We start from the raw sequence: 6,482 nt of genomic DNA, 5'->3' as shown, positions 1-6,482 counted from the left end.
CCTTTGTCTTTGAAGTTTATTTTTAAAGCGTTAAAGAATACATATATGTGTGTGTATTTTTTTTCCTCATGGCTTAGGAACCATAAACAATTCTTTAAAAGTCACTTACTATTTTATTTGTCAATAGAACAATTAGCAATTAGCTGAATTCAGATTTTCTGGAATAGTGTTTATGAAATTTTATAATACCTACAAATCACTTGAGATCTTGTTAAAATGCAGATTCCTAATTCAAAAGGTCAGAAGGGGGCCCAGGAATCTCCATTTTAAATGAGCAATGCACTCGTAGGTGCCTCAGATGCTGCTGGTTCATGGAGTGCACTTTGAGTATCAAGGTCCTGGACTACCCTGAGGATTAGTATGGTCCTTTTAATATGCTACAGGCACCAAGCACATAATAGCTTCCTTTCCATCCTTCCACTTGCAACCTCTACATCAGTAGGTAGTCCCTAAACCTGTGCTCCCCTCACTGACCCGCTGCCTGTCCCACCCTAAGAGGACTGAGATGCCTGTGAAGTGCAATGGGCAGGTGGGTTGAGGTGAGTTTGTAGAGCAAGGCAGTGTCCTTTGCTCTGGAATAGGAAAATAGAGCTAAATGTTTACCCAGGCAGTCTAAACAGGACCCATAAATGTTTACTTTAGGAAAAAGCTACTTCTACAGAGCTTCTGCTCCTCTTGCATGAGCTCACAGGGTGAAGGGAAAGGGGCTGTTTGTTGCATGTTTACCAGCACCTTGCAGACCTGCCAGTCCACACCCCCAGTCCTCTCTTGGGCTCTCTGAACTGCTTGGGCCACAGGAACAAAGTCCCAGCTGAGGTTTCCTTATCTATGGTACTATGGCATGCCACACTTACCTTCAACACTGAAGCCTCACGTGGTCCTTCTGTGACTCCAACCCCAGTGCTCAGACAGTCCCTTTCTCTCTCACCTATTCAGAAAAGCAAAGTAAAGCTGACAGAGGAAAAAGCCACAAAATAGAAGACAAAAGGGTGAAGGAGGAACATTAAGGGAATGAGGGACATCCCAAATGAATAAGAGAGGAGGAGGGGAGAGATGGGGACGTAAAAAAAGGGCCCGAATGGGCATGCCTGTAGTAAAGAGAAAATTGAAGGGAGAATTTGGGAATGTTTCATTTTTTTTGTTGTTGTTGTTGTTGTTGTTGTTTTTTCCTGATTCTGTTTCATTTATCTGGTCCAAAGTGTTGTAGTAGTTGATACTACTACTTCCTGCATTTGGCCTCATTGATAGTAACAAGAAGGATTTTCAGTGCCCCTGTTATTAGAGGAACACCAAGAGACCTAGAGAAGAAGGGAGGCTCAGACTGTGGATGGGGGCACTCTGTCAGTCAGCAAACATCCACGGGGCACTTGTTAGGCCAGTGGGTACCATTGTAGGAACCTGGGATGCATCAGTAGAGCAGGCAAAGTTTCCTGCCCTCACAAAGTTTACATTCTAGCAGGAGAGAAAAATAATAGACAATAATCATAATAACTATGTAGTATATTAGAAGGTGATGAAGTGCTTTTGAAACAGAAGAAAGTGGAGCAGCATAAGGAGGAGTAAGATTTCCTTATATAGGGCGGGGGGTTGGGGTCAGGGATGCTTCACTGAGGAGGAGACATTTGAGCTAAGATGCGGAGGCGAAGAGGGAGACAGCTTGATGCTATCTAGAAGGATGTTCCAGGAAGAGGGATCAGCGAATGCAAAGGCTAAGTTATGGAATAAAAATAGTTTTCCCACTGAGGTTGTCAAGTGATCCTCACAATCATCCTAGTAGAGGAAGGCACAGGTGTTTGCCATGCGTGTTTATTGTGTAAACTGAGCACAGTGAAATAAAAGTGATTGCTCAACGTCACATGCCTGTGAGGTGGCAAAGGTCTGCATTCAAGACTGACTGATTCCCATCTAGTGTGCTTTCCTATTAGGTATTGAGTAATTATTTTGAATGAGTAGCTGCACCCTGAAAGCACTGGAGGGAGGGGATGTGGGAGATAACTTGTTGGTATACAAGAGGAAGAAACGAATAGAATTCTGGTAGGTTAGCTGCATTAATGCAGGTGAGGTACGAGAGGCTGGGGAGTGATTGGGAAAGTGCAGCATCATGGGAAGGAAGGGCTGGGAAAGTGAAGACACAGTTAAGTTTGCTGCTTCGTAGCATAGCGTAGCTGTAGTTTGTTACCACCTAGCTGTGTGACTTGTGCACAAGTTACTTCACCTCTCTGTGCTTTTGTGGAAAGACATGAAGGTTAGGTGGGTGAGGAGAGAGCTCTCAGGAGGTAAAGCAATAGAGGTAAAGCCTGTAAATCCATCTGTGGGGCAAGTGGTGTATAGGGGTGGGGTGGGATCCATAGTGGTTAGGAACTGGAAAAGAAGAACTAAACAGAAGGTCCCAGGATGTTTGAGGAGTAAGGAAAAGAGTCTCCTACTTGCCTCTTTGCTCTAGATGGGCCCAAAGTGAGGAAGTTAATGATATGAAATATTCTCCAAGCCACCTAAGGAGGCGCAGAAGGTGGGTCAGTGGTGCAGGGCTTGCCCAGGTGTCAAGGTCCCCAAAGGCTTTGGAAGAGTCTCTGTTAAAGATCGGCTCAGCTCAGGGTGAGTCCCAGGGTGAGTGGGGTGATGCAGGTTGGGGATGCGCACTGGGCTCCAGCCCAGGAGTGACTGGGGGTGCACAGTGCAAGGGGTGCCAAGAACTATGGTTGGATAAATGCCAGCATTTTAGGAATAAATATAGTAATGATAATAGACACTTCTGAAACACCATATGCCTGGCACTGTTCTAGTTGCTTGACATGTATTAATTCATTTAATCCCCATACGTGATCTAAATGTGTAGTCAACTCCATTTTAAAGAGGTGGAAACTGAGGCACAAGGAGGTTAAGTCACTCACCCAAGGTCACACAGCTTGTAGGCAGCAGAGGCACCCTGCTGTATACGTAATGTTTCTGTAATAAACTTTTAATACATTACAAAAAACTTTTCCTTATCATCTATGTGGTTACCAAGTGGTACAGTTCCTATGGAAAAGGCAGGATAAATACTTGTTTCCCTTTATTTACCTGTTTTCAAAATACATGGCTCCCTAGCATTCTCCAATGGTGACCATTTTCTTTTTTTTTTTTTTTAAGAATAATTACAAACTCATGGATATAAACATACTTGAAGTGTTTCAACTCATTGCTGTCATTATCTTTACTGGTGCTCAAATTTTCCCATCTTCAAGTGGGAAGGTTTTCAACTTGGCACCTGAGTACTTCTGACTCAAGACCCTTGCTTTATGATATGACAAGATGTTTCAGGTTCATGCCATACATTTCTTGCCTCTGATTTGGATTCAGCCATTTCTCCCAGGAATCCTGATTTCTTTTTGGGGATATGGAATTTCAAGATGACAAATTGGATGCTAGCAAAGGCTCATTGCTTGGCTGGTTATTGTTTCCAAGCCTTTTCAATAGAAAGACCTAGGAGATATATATCTGTGTATGCCTGTTTTTTTTTCTAATTCAGAACTACAGGGTTTTTACTTCTCTTTACATTTGTATCTCCCCTTGTATTATTATCATCTATTGCTGTATAATGAATTAACTAAAAACTTAGTAGTATAAAACAATGCACATTATCCTTTCCATGGGTCAGGAATCCAGGTATGGCTCAGCAGGGTCCTATGCTTCAGAGTCTCTCAAGACTGAAATCAAGGTGTTAGTCAGAGTTGGCATCTCATTTGAAGGCTTAACTGGGGAGGGATCAGCTCTAAGTTCACATGACTGTTGTCAGAAATCAACAAACCCTTTGAGGGTTTTTGGACTGAGGGCCTCAGTTACATGCTGACTGTTGGCAATAGGCAATCCTCAGTTCCTTGTCATACAGGCTTCTTTAACATGACAACTTGCTTCGTCAAACCCCCCAAGGGAGAGCATCTGCTAGCAAGACAGAAGTCACCATTTTCTTTGTAACCTAATCACAGAAGTAACATCCTCTCAACATTGCTGTATTCTATTAATTAGAAGCAAGTTATTTAAAAGGAGTGTGTTGGGGGTGATAAAGGGGATGCTGGTGGCTGTGGCTGCCGTGGTTTTCTCCCGGCACCCAGCAGAAATGGTGGCCATGCAAGGTGTGATGGGGCTGACCCAGTATCCCCAGGGACCCTCCTTTCTGTGCAATAAGGGCCCTGCGCTTGCCAAGGCCGAGGGGCAGGGGTGAACGTGGCCCCTGTGGTTCTGCGGCCTGATAGGAATTTAAACCATCTCTCAGATGTCTATGGTAGAACTAAAAAAGACAGACTGCCAAGGGTCATCTGAAATTGTGATTGGGTCACTAATAATAACAGGACAAAGTTAGAGATCACTACTCAAGCATAAGCCCCGGGGTCATTCTCTTCTCTTCTCTTCTCCTTTTTTTTCTTTTCCTTTCCTTTTTTCTTTCCTTTCTTTCTCTCTCTTCTTTCTTTCTTCTTTCTCTTTTTTTCTTTCTTTCTCCCTCCCCTCCCCTTCCCTTCCCTTCTTCACTCCCTCCCTTCCTTCTTTTCTTCTTCTTTTTTTTTTTTCGAGGGAGTCTTGCTCTGTTGCCCAGGCCGGAGTGCAGTGCCACAATCTCTGCTCGCTGTAACCTCCACCTCCCAGGTTCAAGTGATTCTCCTGCCTCAGCCTCCCTAGTAGCTGGGATTACAGGCATGCACCACCATGCTCAGCTAATTTTTGTATTTTTAGTAGAGATGGTGTTTCACCATGTGGCCAGGCTGGTCTTGAACTCCTGACCTCAGATGACCTGCCTGCCTTGGCCTCCCAAAGTACTGGGATTACAGGCATGAGCCACTGCGCCCAGCCCCCAGTTTTCATAAGACTGCTATGAAGATGTTTGATATAAAGGCCTGTGGAATGGGCTGCAAAGGACCCATATGACTTCCTTACAACTGTTATTTTGGCCCTTACTCCACTGTTCCTAGCAAGTGTTGTACTGTGCTGGAAATTGGCCAAGATGATTGAGGCCAGGGGGAAGGAGCAAAAGAAGAAACAAAAATGCCTATAAAACATTGCAAAAGCTAAACGACTACAAAAGGATTGAAGGACTGAACAGGCTCTGCGACCAGAGGAAATAATCTGGAAAATTACGCAGCTTTGGAAGGACCTACTAAGGTTTCCTCTTTGGATTTCTTGACAGTATTATTTAGTAAATGAAATTTGACCAAATGGAAGAATCATGTTAGTTCCGACCTCAATACTGTAGTAACTTTTAGGCTTGGGTGTAGGTGTTTATAAGTTTCTATTGACAGTTATTGTAAATTAGCATTTATTATGGTACAAATTCTTTATAACTGACTTAGTCGTTTGCTGTTTAGCAGTTTACGTACTGAAATGAAAAACACTGAAATGTGGAGAAAAATGACTTTATATTATGAACTCTATTCAAATGAACTCTATTTAAAATGGCGTCCCGTTTTGGACAAAGGAAATCAAGAATGTAAAAGAACTGTCCTGTCTGAGGTGAAAAATGTGCTTTGGCTTAAAAGAGATATCATGTATTAATTACGTCTTTTATTATTATTACTTCTTAGAATTATTTCTGGCCTTCTCAAAATAATGTTAATCAACGAGTACTTCTATTTACTGCATTTTTCTTACTTTAGCCTTTGAGACAACTGGTAATTATCAAGACATTTTACATTATTATTATTTTTTTGAGACGGATTCTCACTCTGTCGCCAGGCTGGAGTGCAGTGGTGGGATCTTGGCTCACTGCAACCTCCGCCTCCCAGGTTCAAGTGATTCTCCTGCCTCAGCCTCCTGAGTAGCTGTGACTACAGGTGCACACCACCACACCCAGCTAATTTTTGTATTTTTAGTAGAGACAGTGTTTCACCATGTTGGCCAGGATAGTCTTCATCTCTTGACCTTGTGATCCGCCTGCCTCAGCCTCCCAAAGTGCTGGGATTATAGGCGTGAGCCACCATGCCCCGCCGCATTTTTTAAAATGTAATTTTATAAAAAGATTCCTCTTACCTTGACTATGTATAATGCCACCTATTGGATAGAACACTTTTTGTGCTTTCAAACACTGCCATTTTCTTAGAGATGGCTTGTTGAGAGGAGTAACACTATAGTTTAGAGCTTGCAGTAAAAATGCCAAACACTGTAGTACCCTGGAACCAGTTTATTCTTGTGCTAAGCAGAACTGTAAAATAGTTAAAATGTCCTATCAAGTAATTCGCTGATTACATAGACACCACTTTTGTTTTTTATCCCATTTTTTGTTTTAACTCATGTGGTAGTAATATTTAATACTTTTTGATCAAACGGGTTCAAAGTGAATCTTTAAATTTCAAATTTATTTTAAAGCTTTTTTTTTTTTTTTTTTTTTTTTTGAGACGAGTCTCACTCTATTGGTAGGCTGGAGTGCAGTAGTGCGATCTCGGCTCACTGCAACCTCCACCTCCCGGATTCAAGCAATTGTCCTGCCTCAGCCTCCCGAGTAGCTGGGACTACAG

General features: G+C 42.6%; 1 pseudogene; it reads left to right on the top strand.

The window, feature by feature from the left end:
- Window positions 1-4,851: 4,851 nt before the first annotated feature.
- LOC115832453 lies at window positions 4,852-5,062 on the top strand (annotated as a pseudogene).
- Window positions 5,063-6,482: the final 1,420 nt, after the last annotated feature.

The sequence above is a fragment of the Nomascus leucogenys genome, chromosome 22a (genome assembly GCF_006542625.1).
Source record: "Nomascus leucogenys isolate Asia chromosome 22a, Asia_NLE_v1, whole genome shotgun sequence".
NCBI classification, from domain to species: Eukaryota; Metazoa; Chordata; class Mammalia; order Primates; family Hylobatidae; genus Nomascus; species Nomascus leucogenys.
The sequence above is the reverse complement of the archived record's forward strand: the minus strand, read 5'-3'. Positions and strand labels throughout refer to the sequence as shown.